This window comes from Triticum urartu, chromosome 5A, assembly GCF_056163025.1.
Source record: "Triticum urartu cultivar PI428250 chromosome 5A, HENAU_Tu73, whole genome shotgun sequence".
Lineage (NCBI taxonomy): Eukaryota > Viridiplantae > Streptophyta > Magnoliopsida > Poales > Poaceae > Triticum > Triticum urartu.
Genome location: NC_141877.1, coordinates 330,435,714 through 330,450,652, shown reverse-complemented (window position 1 = coordinate 330,450,652; position 14,939 = coordinate 330,435,714).

The window sequence follows — 14,939 nt, the reverse complement described above, 5'->3', positions numbered from 1 at the left end:
ATCCGTATGTATTTTGCAAATTTCTATGTCTAAAATGCTATGCATGGAGCTACTCTAGCTAATTGCTCCCACTTTCAATATGTATCCAGATCAAGACTCAGAGTCATCTAGATCGGTGTCAAAGCTTGCATCAACGTAACTCTTTATGATGAACTCTTTATCACCTCCATAACCGAGAAACATTTCCGTAGTCCTCTTTAGGTACCTAAGGATAATTTTGACCGCTGTCTAGTGATCTACTCCTGGATCACTATTGTACCCCCTTCCAAACTCATGGCAAGGCACACAACATGTCTGGACACAACATGTCATACTTTATAGAACCTATGACTGAGGCATAGGGAATGACTTTCACTCTCTCTATATTCTGCCGTGGTCGGGTTTTGTGTCTTACTCAACTTCACACCTTGTAACACAGACAAGAACCCTTTCTTTGACTGATCCATTTTGAACTGCTTCAAAAACTTTATCAAGGTATGTGCTTTGTGAAAGTCCTATCAAGTGTCTTGATCTATCTCGATAGATCTTGATGCCCAATATATAAGCAGCTTCACCGAGATCTTTCATTGAAAAATTATTATTCAAGTATCCTTTTTATGCTATCCAGAAATTATATATCATTCCCGATCAACAATATGTCATCCACATATAATATCAGAAATGCTACAGGGCTCCCACCCACTTTCTTGTAAATACATGCTTCACCATAAATCTATATAAAAAAACCATATGCTTTGATCACCTCATCAAAGCGTATATTCCAACTCTGAGATGCTTGCACCAGTCCATAGATGGATCGCTGGAGTTTGCACACTTTGTTAGCACCTTTAGGATCGACAAAACCTTCTGGTTGCATCATATACAACTCTTCTTTAAGAAATCCATTAAGGAATGTAGTTTTTTAACATCTGTTTGCCAGATTTCATAAAATGTGGCAATTGCTAACATGATTCGGACGGACTTAAGCACCGCTACGAGTGAGAGAATCTCATCGTAGTCAACACCTTGAACTTGTCGAAAACCTTTTGTGACAAGTTGAGCTTTGTAGATAGTAACACTACCACCGGTGTCTGTATTCCTCTTGAAGATCCATTTATTTTCAATGGCTTGATGATCATCAGGCAAGTCCACCAAAGTCCACACTTTTTCTCGTACATGGATCCTAACTCAGATTTCATGGCCTCAAGCCATTTATCGGAATCTGGGCTCATCATCACTTCCTCATATTTCATAGGTTTTTCATGGTCTAGTAACATGACTTCTAGAATAGGATTACCATACCACTCTAGTGCGGAACGTGCTCTGGTTGACCTACGAGGTTCGGTACTAATTTGATCCGAAGTTTCATGATCATCATCATTAGCTTCCTCTCTAGTTGGTGTAGGCATCACGAGAACGTATTTCTCTGATGATTTACTTTCCAATTCAAGAGAAGGTACAATTACCTCATCAAGTTCTACTTTCCTCCCACTCACTTCTTTCGAGAGAAACTCCTTCTCTAGAAAGGATCCATTCTTAGCAACAATGATCTTGCCTTCGGATTTGTGATAGAAGGTGTACCCAACAGTTTCTTTTGGGTATCCTATGAAGACATATTTCTCCGATTTGGGTTTGAGCTTATCAGGCTGAAGCTTTTTCACATAAGCATCGCAACCCCAAACTTTAAGAAACGACAGCTTAGGTTTCTTGCCAAACCACGGTTCATATGGTGTCGTCTCAACCGATTTAGATGGTGCCCTATTTAACGCGAATGCAATTGTCTCTAATGCATAACCCCAAAACGATAGTGGTAAATCGGTAAGAGACATCATAGATCGCACCATATCCAATAAAGTACGGTTACCACGTTTGGACGCACCATTACGCTGTGGTGTTCCAGGTGGCGTGAGTTGTGAAACTATTCCACATTGTTTTAAATGAAGACCAAACTCATAACTCAAATATTCACCTCCACGATCAGATCGTAGAAACTTTATTTTCTTGTTACGATGATTTTCCACTTCACTCTGAAATTCTTTGAACTTTTCAAATGTTTCAGACTTATGTTTCATTAAGTAGATATACCCATATCTGCTCAAATCATCTGTGAAGGTCAGAAAATAACGATACCCGCCGTGAGCCTCAACACTCATCGGACCGCATACATCAGTATGTATTATTTCCAATAAGTCAGTTGCTCGCTCCATTGTTCCGGAGAACGGAGTCTTAGTCATCATTCCCATGAGGCATGGTTCGCAAGCATCAAGTGATTCCAAAAGCCCATCAGCATGGAGTTTCTTCATGCGCTTTACACCTATATGACCTAAACGGCAGTGCCACAAATAAGTTGCACTATCATTATTAACTTTGCATATTTTGGCTTCAATATTATGAATATGTGTATCACTACAATCGAGATTCAACAAAAATAGACCACTCATCAAGGGTGCATGACCATAAAAGATATTACTCATATAAATAGAACAACCATTATTCTCTGATTTAAATGAATAACCGTCTCGCATCAAAAAAGATCCAGATATAATGTTCATGCTCAATGCTAGCACTAAATAACAATTATTTAGGTCTAAAACTAATCCCGAAGGTAGATGTAGAGGTAACATGCCAACGACGATCACATCGACTTTGGAACCATTTCCCACGTGCATCGTCACCTCATCCTTAGCCAATCTTCGTTTAATCTGTAGCCCCTGCTCTGAGTTGCAAATATGAGCAACAGAACCAATATCAAATACCCAGGCGCTACTACGAGCATTAGTAAGGTACACATCAATAACATGTATATCAAATATACCTTCGTTCACTTTGCCATCCTTCTTATCCGCCAAATACTTGGGGCAGTTCCACTTCCAGTGACCAGTCTGCTTGTAGTAGAAGCACTCAGTTTCAGGCTTAGGTCCAGACTTGGGCTTCTTCCCTTGAGCAGCAACTTGCTTGCTATTCTTCTTGAAGTTCCCCTTCTTCCCTTTGCCCTTTTTCTTGAAACTACTGGTCTTGTTAACCATCAACACTTTATGCTCCTTCTTGATTTCTACCTCCGCAGCCTTTAGCATCGCGAAGAGCTCGAGAATAGTCTTTTCCATCCCTTGAATGTTCATCATGAAGCCTTTATAGCTTGGTGGCAGTGATTGAAGAACTCTGTCAATGACACTATCATTAGGAAGATTAACTCCCGGCTGAGTCAAGTGGTTATGATACCCAAACATATTGAGTATATGTTCACTGATAGAACTATTCTTCTCCATCTTGCAGCTATAGAACTTGTTGGAGACTTCATTTCTCTCAACTCGGGCATTTGCTTGAAATATTAACTTCAACTCCTGGAACATCTCATATGCTTCCATGACGTTTAAAACGTCTTTGAAGTCCCGATTCTAAGCCGTAAAGCATGGCACACTGAACTATCGAGTAGTCATCAGCTTTGCTCTGCCATGTTGGGTTTCGTAGTAATTTCAAAATTTGCCTACGCACACGCAAGATCATGTGATGCATAGCAACGAGAAGGGGAGTATGATCTACATACCTAGTAGATCGACAACGGAAGCGTTTGGTTGATGTAGTCGTACGTCTTCACGATCCGACCGATCAAGCACCGAAACTACGGCACCTCCGAGTTCGAGCACACGTTCAGCTCGATGACGATCCCCGGACTCCGATCCAGCAAAGTGTCGGGGAAGAGTTCCGTCAGCACGACGGCGTGGTGATGATCTTGATGTACTACAGCAGCAGGGCTTCACCTAAACTCCGCTATAGTATTATCGAGGACTATGGTGGCTGGGGGCGCCGCACACGGCTAAGGAATAGATCACGTGGATCAACTTGTGTATTCTAGGGTGCCCCTTGCCTCAGTATATAAAGGAGCCAGGGAGAGGGGGCGGCCGGCCAAGGTGGGCGCGCCAAGGGGGAGTCCTACTCCCATCGGGAGTAGGACTCCTAGTTGGACAAGGAGAGAGGGGAAAGAGGTGGAAGAGAGGAAGGAAGGGGGGGGGGGCGCCGCCCCCCTTCCCTTGTCCTATTCGGACTAGGAAGGGGAGGGGCGCGCTGCCACCTCTTGCCTCCTTCTCTCTTCTCCCTCAAGGCCCATGTAGGCCCAATAAACCCCCGGGGGGGTTCCGGTAACCCCCCGGTACTCCGGAAAAATGCCGATTTCACCCGGAACGATTCTGATGTCCAAATATAGGCTTCCAATATATCAATCTTTACGTCTCGACCATTTCGAGACTCCTCATCATGTTCGTGATCACATCCGGGACTCCAAACAACCTTCGGTACATCAAAATGCATAAACTCATAATATAACTGTCATCGTAACCTTAAGCGTGCGGACCCTACGGGTTCGAGAACAATGTAGACATGACCGAGACATGTCTCCAGACAATAACCAATAGCGGGACCTGGATGCCCATATTGGCTCCTACATATTCTACGAAGATCTTTATCGGTCAGACCGCAGAACAACATACGTTGTTCCCTTTGTCATCGGTATGTTACTTGCCCGAGATTCGATCGTCGGTATTCCAATACCTAGTTCAATCTCGTTGCTGGCAAGTCTCTTTACTCGTTCTGTAATACATCATCCCGCAACTAACTCATTTAGTTGCAATGCTTGCAAGGCTTAAGTGATGTGCATCACCGAGAGGGCCCAGAGATACCTCTCGGACAATCGGAGTGACAAAACCTAATCTCGAAATACGCCAACCCAACATGTACCCTTGGAGACACCTGTAATACTCCTTTATAATCACCCAGTTACGTTGTGACATTTGGTAGTACCCAAAGTGTTCCTCCGGTAAACGGGAGTTGCATAATCTCATAGTTATAGGAACATGTATAAGTCATGAAGAAAGCAATAGCAACATACTAAACGATCGGGTGCTAAGCTAATGGAATGGGTCATGTCAATCAGATCATTCTCTTAATGATGTGATCCCGTTAATCAAATAACAACTCATTGTTCATGGTTAGGAAACATAACCATCTTTGATTAACGAGCTAGTCAAGTAGAGGCATACTAGTGACACTTTGTTTGTCTATGTATTCACACATGTATTATGTTTCCGGTTAATACAATTCTAGCATGAATAATAAACATTTATCATGATTATAAGGAAATAAATAATAACTTTATTATTGCCTCTAGGGCATATTTCCTTCAGTCTCCCACTTGCACTAGAGTCAATAATCTAGATTACACAGTAATGATTCTAACACCCATGGAGCCTTGGTGCTGATCATGTTTTGCTCGTGGAAGAGGCTTAGTCAACGGGTCTGCAATATTCAGATCTGTATGTATCTTGCAAATCTCTATGTCTCCTACCTGGACTAGATCCCGGATGGAATTGAAGCGTCTCTTGATGTGCTTGGTTCTCTTGTGAAATCTGGATTCCTTTGCCAAGGCAATTGCACCAGTATTGTCACAAAAAAATTTCATTGGACCCGATGCACTAGGTATGACACCCAGATCAGATATGAACTCCTTCATCCAGACTCCTTCATTTGCTGCTTCTGAAGCAGCCATGTACTCCGCTTCACATGTAGATCCCGCTACAACGCTTTGTTTAGAACTGCACCAACTGACAGCTCCACCGTTTGATGTAAACACGTATCCGGTTTGCGATTTAGAATCATCCGGATCAGTGTCAAAGCTTGCATCAACGTAACCTTTTACGATGAGCTCTTTGTCACCTCCATATACGAGAAGCATATCCTTAGTCCTTTTCAGGTATTTCAGGATGTTCTTGACCGCTGTCCAGTGATCCACTCCTGGATTACTTTGGTACCTCCCTGCTAGACTTATAGCAAGGCACACATCAGGTCTGGTACACAGCATTGCATACATGATAGATCCTATGGCTGATGCATAGGGAACATCTTTAATATTCTCTCTATCTTCTGCAGTGGTCGGGCATTGAGTCTTACTCAACTTCACACCTTGTAACACAGGCAAGAACCCTTTCTTTGCTTGATCCATTTTGAACTTCTTCAAAATTTTGTCAAGGTATGTGGTTTCTGAAAGTCCAATTAAGCGTTTTGATCTATCTCTATAGATCTTAATGCCTAATATGTAAGCAGCTTCACCGAGGTCTTTCACTGAATTTTTTTTATTCAAGTATCCCTTTCTGCTATCCAGAAATTCTACATCATTTCCAATTAGTAATATGTCATCCACATATAATATCAGAAATGCTACAGAGCTCCCACTCACTTTCTTGTAAATACAGGCTTCTCCAAAAGTCTGTATAAAACCAAATGCTTTGATCACACTATCAAAACGTTTATTCCAACTCCGAGAGGCTTGCACCAGTCCATAAATGGATCGCTGGAGCTTGCACACTTTGTTAGCTCCCTTTGGATCGACAAAACCTTCTGGTTGCATCATATACAACTCTTCTTCCAGAAATCCATTCAGGAATGCAGTTTTGACATCCATCTGACAAATTTCATAATCATAAAATGCGGCAATTGCTAACATGATTCAGACAGACTTAAGCATCGCTATGGGTGAGAAGGTCTCATCATAGTCAATCCCTTGAACTTGCCGAAAACCTTTTGCGACTAGTCGAGCTTTGTAGACAGTAATATTACCGTCAGCATCAGTCTTCTTCTTGAAGATCCATTTATTCTCAATTGCTTGCCGATCATCGGGCAAGTCAACCAAAGTCCATACTTTGTTCTCATACATGGATCCCATCTCAGATTTCATGGCTTCAAGCCACTTTGCGGAATCTGGGCTCACCATTGCTTCTTCATAGTTCGTAGGTTCATCATGATCTAGTAGCATGACTTCGAGAACAGGATTACCGTACCACTCTGGTGCGGATCTTACTCTGGTTGATCTACGAGGTTCAGTAGTATCTTGTTCTGAAGTTTCATGATCATTATCATTAGCTTCCTCACTAATCGGTGTAGGTGTCGCAGAAACAGGTTTCTGTGATGTACTACTTTCCAATAAGGGAGCAGGTACAGTTACCTCGTCAAGTTCTACTTTCCTCCCACTCACTTCTTTCGAGAGAAACTCCTTCTCCAGAAAGTTTTCGAATTTAGCAACAAAAGTCTTGCCTTCGGATCTGTGATAGAAGGTGTATCCAATAGTTTCCTTTGGATATCCTATTAAGACACATTTCTCCGATTTGGGTTTGAGCTTATCAGGTTGAAGTTTCTTCACATAAGCATCGCAGCCCCAAACTTTCAGAAACGACAACTTTGGTTTCTTGCCAAACCACAGTTCATAAGGCGTCGTCTCAACGGATTTTGATGGTGCCCTATTTAACGTGAATGCGGCCGTCTTTAGAGCGTATCCCCAAAACGATAGCGGTAAATCAGTAAGAGACATCATAGATCGCACCATATCTAGTAAAGTGCGATTACGACGTTCGGACACACCATTACGCTGAGGTGTTCCGTGTGGCGTGAGTTGCGAAACTATTCCACAATTTTTCAAATGTACACCAAACTCGTAACTCAAATATTCTCCTCCACGATCAGATCGTAGAAACTTTATTTTCTTGTTACGATGATTTTCAACTTCACTCTGAAATTCTTTGAACTTTTCAAATGTTTCAGACTTATGTTTCATTAAGTAGATATACCCATATCTGCTTAAATCATCTGTGAAGGTGAGAAAATAACGATATCCACCACGAGCCTCAATATTCATTGGACCACATACATCTGTATGTATGATTTGCAACAAATCTATTGCTCCCTCCATAGTATCGGAGAACGGCGTTTTAGTAATCTTGCCCATGAGGCACGGTTCGCAAGTACCAAGTGATTCATAATCAACTAGTTCCAAAAGTCCATCTGTATGGAGTTTCTTCATGCGCTTTACACTGATATGACCTAAACGGCAGTGCCACAAATCAGTTGCACTATCATTATCAACTCTGCATCTTTTGGCTTCAACATTATGAATATGTGTGTCACTACTATCGAGATTCAATAAGAATAGACCACTCTTCAGGGGTGCATGACCATAAAAGATATTACTCATATAAATAGAACAACCATTATTCTCTGATTTAAATGAATAACCGTCTTGCATCAAACAAGATCCAGATATAATGTTCATGCTCAACGCTGGCACCAAATAACAATTATTTAGGTCTAATACTAATTCCGAAGGTAGATGTAGAGGTAGCGTGCCGACCGCGATCACATCGACTTTGGAACCATTTCCCACGCGCATCGTCACCTCGTCCTTAGCCAATCTTTGCTTAATCTGTAGCCCCTGTTTCGAGTTGCAAATATTAGCAACAGAACCAGTATCAAATACCCAGGTGCTACTGCGAGCATTAGTAAGGTACACATCAATAACATGTATATCACATATACCTTTGTTCACCTTGCCATCCTTCTTATCCGCCAAATACTTGGGGCAGTTCCGCTTCCAGTGACCAGTCTGCTTGCAATAGAAGCACTCAGTTTCAGGCTTAGGTCCAGACTTGGGCTTCTTCCCTTGAGCAGCAACTTGCTTGCTATTCTTCTTGAAGTTCCCCTTCTTCCCTTTGCCCTTTTTCTTGAAACTACTGGTCTTGTTAACCATCAACACTTTATGCTCCTTCTTGATTTCTACCTCCGCAGCCTTTAGCATCGCGAAGAGCTCGAGAATAGTCTTTTCCATCCCTTGAATGTTCATCATGAAGCCTTTATAGCTTGGTGGCAGTGATTGAAGAACTCTGTCAATGACACTATCATTAGGAAGATTAACTCCCGGCTGAGTCAAGTGGTTATGATACCCAAACATATTGAGTATATGTTCACTGATAGAACTATTCTTCTCCATCTTGCAGCTATAGAACTTGTTGGAGACTTCATTTATCTCAACTCGGGCATTTGCTTGAAATATTAACTTCAACTCCTGGAACATCTCATATGCTTCCATGACGTTTAAAACGTCTTTGAAGTCCCGATTCTAAGCCGTAAAGCATGGCACACTGAACTATCGAGTAGTCATCAGCTTTGCTCTGCCATGTTGGGTTTCGTAGTAATTTCAAAATTTGCCTACGCACACGCAAGATCATGTGATGCATAGCAACGAGAAGGGGAGTATGATCTACATACCTAGTAGATCGACAACGGAAGCGTTTGGTTGATGTAGTCGTACGTCTTCACGATCCGACCGATCAAGCACCGAAACTACGGCACCTCCGAGTTCGAGCACACGTTCAGCTCGATGACGATCCCCGGACTCCGATCCAGCAAAGTGTTGGGGAAGAGTTCCGTCAGCACGACGGCGTGGTCACGATCTTGATGTACTACAGCAGCAGGGCTTCGCCTAAACTCCACTACAGTATTATCGAGGACTATGGTGGTTGGGGGCGCCGCACACGGCTAAGGAATAGATCACGTGGATCAACTTGTGTATTCTAGGGTGCCCCTTGCCTCAGTATATAAAGGAGCCAGGGAGAGGGGGCGGCCGGCCAAGGTGGGCGCGCCAAGGGGGAGTCCTACTCCCATCGGGAGTAGGACTCCTAGTTGGACAAGGAGAGAGGGGACAGAGGTGGAAGAGAGGAAGGAAAGGGGGGGGGCGCCGCCCCCCTTCCCTTGTCCTATTCGGACTAGGAAGGGGAGGGGCGTGCGGCCACCTCTTGCCTCCTTCTCTCTTCTCCCTCAAGGCCCATGTAGGCCCAATAAACCCCCGGGGGGGTTCCGGTAACCCCCCGGTACTCCGGAAAAATGCCGATTTCACTCGGAACGATTCCGATGTCCAAATATAGGCTTCCAATATATCAATCTTTACGTATCGACCATTTCGAGACTCCTCGTCATGTCCGTGATCACATCCGGGACTCCGAACAACCTTCGGTACATCAAAATGCATAAACTCATAATATAACTGTCATCGTAACCTTAAGCGTGCGGACCCTACGGGTTCGAGAACAATGTAGACATGACCGAGACATGTCTCCAGTCAATAACCAATAGCGGGACCTGGATGCCCATATTGGCTCCTACATATTCTACGAAGATCTTTATCGGTCAGACCGCATAACAACATACGTTGTTCCCTTTGTCATCGGTATGTTACTTGCCCGAGATTCGATCGTTGGTATTCCAATACTTAGTTCAATCTCGTTGCTGGCAAGTCTCTTTACTCGTTCTGTAATACATCATCCCGCAACTAACTCATTTAGTTGCAATGCTTGCAAGTCTTAAGTGATGTGCATCACCGAGAGGGCCCAGAGATACCTCTCCGACAATCGGAGTGACAAAACCTAATCTCGAAATACGCCAACCCAACATGTACCCTTGGAGACACCTGTAATACTCCTTTATAATCACCCAGTTACGTTGTGACGTTTGGTAGTACCCAAAGTGTTCCCCCGGTAAACGGGAGTTGCATAATCTCATAGTTATAGGAACATGTATAAGTTATGAAGAAAGCAATAGCAACATACTAAACGATCGGGTGCTAAGCTAATGGAATGGGTCATGTCAATCAGATCATTCTCTTAATGATGTGATCCCATTAATCAAATAACAACTCATTGTTCATGGTTAGGAAACATAACCATCTTTGATTAACGAGCTAGTCAAGTAGAGGCATACTAGTGACACTTTGTTTGTCTATGTATTCACACATGTATTATGTTTCCGGTTAATACAATTCTAACATGAATAATAAACATTTATCATGATTATAAGGAAATACATAATAACTTTATTATTTCCTCTAGGGCATATTTCCTTCATGCCAAACGTTCATAACATCCGGAGTTGCTCCTGCAGCGGGTCTTGCACCTAGCGGTGCTTCCAGGGCATTATTCTTCTATGCAGCAATGAGGATAATCCTCAAGTTACGAACCCAGTCCGTGTAGTTGCTACCATCATCTTTCAACTTAGCTTTCTCTAGGAACGCACTAAAATTCAAGGGGACGGTAGCACAGGCCATTGATCTACAACAACATAGATATGCAAAAACTATCAGGTACCAAGTTCATGATAAATTAAAGTTCAATTAATCATATTACTTAAGAACTCCCACTTAGATAGACATCCCTCTAGTCATCTAAATGATCACGTGATCCATATCAACTAAACCATGTCCGATCATCATGTGAGATGGCGTAGTTTTCAATGGTGAACATCACTATGTTGATCATATCTACTATATGATTCACATTCCACCTTTCGGTCTCAGTGTTCCGAGGCCATATCTGCATATGCTAGGCTCATCAAGTTTAATCTGAGTATTCTGCACGTGCAAAACTGGCTTGCATCCGTTGTATGTGAACGTAGAGCTTATCACACCCGATCATCATGTGGTGTCTTGGCACGACAAACTATAGCAACGGTGCATACTTAGGGAGAACACTTATACCTTGAAATTTAGTGAGAGTTCATCTTATAATGCTACCGCCGTACTAAGCAAAATAAGATGCATAAAGGATAACCATCACATGCAATCAAAATATGTGACATGATATGGTCATCATCATCTTGTGCCTTTGATCTCCATCTCCAAAGCACCGTCGTGATCTCCATTGTCACCGGCTTGACACCTTGATATCCATCATAGCGTCATTGTCGTCTCGCCAACTATTGCTTCTACGACTATTGCTACCGCTTAGTGATAAAGCAAAGCAATTACACGGCGATTGCATTTCATACAATAAAGCGATAACCATAAGGCTCCTGCCAGTTGCCGATAACTTTTACAAAACATGATCATCTCATACAAAAAAAAATCTCATCACGTCTTGACCATATCACATCACAACATGCCCTGCAAAAACAAGTTAGACGTCCTCTACTTTGTTGCTGCAAGTTTTACGTGGCTGCTACAGGCTTCTAGCAAGAACCGTTCTTACCTACGCATCAAAACCAAAACGATTTTTCGTCAAGTGTGATGTTTTAACCTTCAACAAGGACCGGGCGTAGTCAAACTCGATTCAAATAAAGTTGGATAAACAGACACCCGCTAGCCACCTATGTGTGAAGCACGTCAGTAGAACCAGTCTCATGAACGTGGTCATGTAATGTCGGTCCGGGCTGCTACATCCAACAATATCGCTGAATCAAAGTAAGACATTGGTGGTAATGTCACACCCACAATGCGGCTATATCTCCCACGCGTCGGGGCACGACTTAGAGGCATAGTCGCATGGTAGGTTTGTCGCAAGAGGGGTAATCTTCACACAATCCCATGTACTGAATAAGAAAGGGATAAAGAGTTGGCTTACAATCGCCACTTCACACAAATACAAGTTAAACATACATCATCCATAAAACAATCAAGGTCCGACTATGGAACCAAAATAAAAGAAGACAACCCCAAATGCTAGATCCCTGATCATCCCAACTGGGCTCCACTACTGATCAACAGGAAATGAAACAAAACAACGATCAAGATCTTCATCGAGCTCCCACTTGAGCTGGGTTGCGTCACCTGCACTGGTACCATCGGCACCTACAACTGTTTGGAAGTATCTGTGAGCCACGAGGACTCAGAAATCTCACACCCATGAGATCAAAACTATTTAAGCTTATGGGTAGGAAAGGGTAGTGAGGTGGAGCTGCAGCAAGCACTAAGCATATATGGTGGCTAACATACGCAAATAAGAGCGAGAAGAGAAGCAACGCAACGGTCATGAAGCTAGAAATGATCAAGAAGTGATCCTGAAGCTACTTATGTTCAAACACAACTCCAAAACCGTGTTCACTTCCCGGACTCCGCTGAAAAGAGACCATCACGGCTACACACGCGGTTGATGCATTTTAATTAAGTTAAGTGTCAAGTTCTCTACAACCATACATTAACAAATTCCCATCTGCCACATAACCGCGGGCACGGCTTTTGAAAGTTTATACCCTGCAGGGGTGTCCCAACTTAGCCCATCACAAGCTCTCACGGTCAACGAAGGATATTCCTTCTCCCGGGAAGACCCGATCAGTCTCGGAATCCTGGTTACAAGACATTTCGACAATGGTAAAACAAGACCAGCAAAGCCGCCCGATGTGCCGACAATCTCGATAGGAGCTGCACATATCTCGTTCTCAGGGCAACACCGGATAGGTCAAGCTACAAGTAAAACCAACCCTCAAGTTTCCCCGAGGTGGCCCCGCAGGCTGCCTAGTTCGGACCAACACTTAGAGAAGCACTGGCCCGAGGGGGGGGGTTAAAATAAAGATGACCCTCGGGTTGGTCGTGAAGGAAATATGCCCTAGAGGCAATAATAAAGTTGTTATTTATATTTCCTTATATCATGATACATGTTTATTATTCATGCTAGAATTGTATTAACCGGAAACTTAGTACATGTGTGAATACAAAGACAAAACAGAGTGTCCCTAGTATGCCTCTACTTGACTAGCTCGTTAATCAAAGATGATTATGTTTCCTAGCAATAGACATGAGTTCTCATTTGATTAACGGGATCACATCATTAGGAGAATGATGTGATTGACTTGACCCATTCCGTTAGCTTAGCACTTGATCGTTTAGTGTGTTGCTATTGCTTTCTTCATGACTTATACATGTTCCTATGACTATGAGATTATGCAACTCTCGTTTACCGGAGGAACACTTTGTGTGCTACCAAACGTCACAACGTAACTGGGTGATTATAAAGGTGCTCTACAGGTGTCTCCAAAGGTACTTGTTGAGTTGGCATATTTCGAGATTAGGATTTGTCACTCCAATTGTTGGAGAGGTTTCTCTAGGCCCACTCGGTAATGCACATCACTATAAGCCTTGCAAGCATTGTAACTAATGAGTTAGTTACGGGATGATGTATTACAGAACGAGTAAAGAGACTTGCCGGTAATGAGATTGAACTAGGTATTGAGATACTGATGATCGAATCTCGGGCAAGTAACATACCAATGACAAAGGGAACAACGTATGTTGTTATGCGGTTTGACCGATAAAGATCTTCATAGAATATGTGGGAGCCAATATGAGCATCCAGGTTCCGCTATTGGTTATTGACCGGCGACGTGTCTCGGTCATGTTGTAGCGACCCAACCTCAAACGGCCAAGCCTCTGTGTATCTGTGCCATCCCTGGATCGGTATGCTGGCACACACAGTACATCAATGTATATATCAAAGTGCAATCACATGTATAAATAACGTAAAACTGACATATACCTCATAAGTCTGAGTGGAAACAATCGAACGGGTGTGGAGTCCCATCAACGCCAACGGCAAGTTGAGTGTAGACCGTAACCCTACAACGTAACTCTTAGTCGTCGTAGAAAATTCCTGCAACATAAGACGTTGCAGCCCTGTAGGTTAGTACATTGAATGTACTGGCAAGTCACATCATAAGAATAATGAACCTATTTGTACATGCAATTTGGCTGGTGGAAAGCTCTAAGTTTAGTTTTTGCATAAAGCTAGTTTTTCCCTAGAATAAAAGATATCATTCTACCACTACTGTATAGCATAGGATGAGTTGGTAAACCTAACTCAATCCATTCCCAAAGTTTCATTTAAACCCAACTGTTTAAATTAAGAGTGATGAGATCTCCCAGCATTCCACTACTAGATGCTCAAGTTGTCCGTAACCGGGGACACGGCTAATCAATTAGGTTTTAACACTCTGCAGAGGTTTGCGCACTTTTCCCCACAAGACTCGATCGCCTCCCTTGAAGTTCTCGCACTGCCTGGCATTTGAGAACAGGATGACCGAGACATAGTCTTTCGAAAATGTTCCCCCTTAACCCACGGATAGGCCGGTACACCTACATCATTCTACATCTGCTAGCCCATCCCGGAAGGGGTCACACTAACTACTCAACTAAGCCAGAGCCCATATTGGCTTGTGGATGCACACGTAAGCTTCTAGACATGAGAATACGATTGATCTCATTGAGCCTGGGCGGACGGACCACTAGTGGTGCACCACCATGGATTTCCCATGCATGCTCCCACTGTACTTCGCCACCATTCAAACCAAACCTCCGCCCAGGTAGTTCATTTACAAGTCTTGGT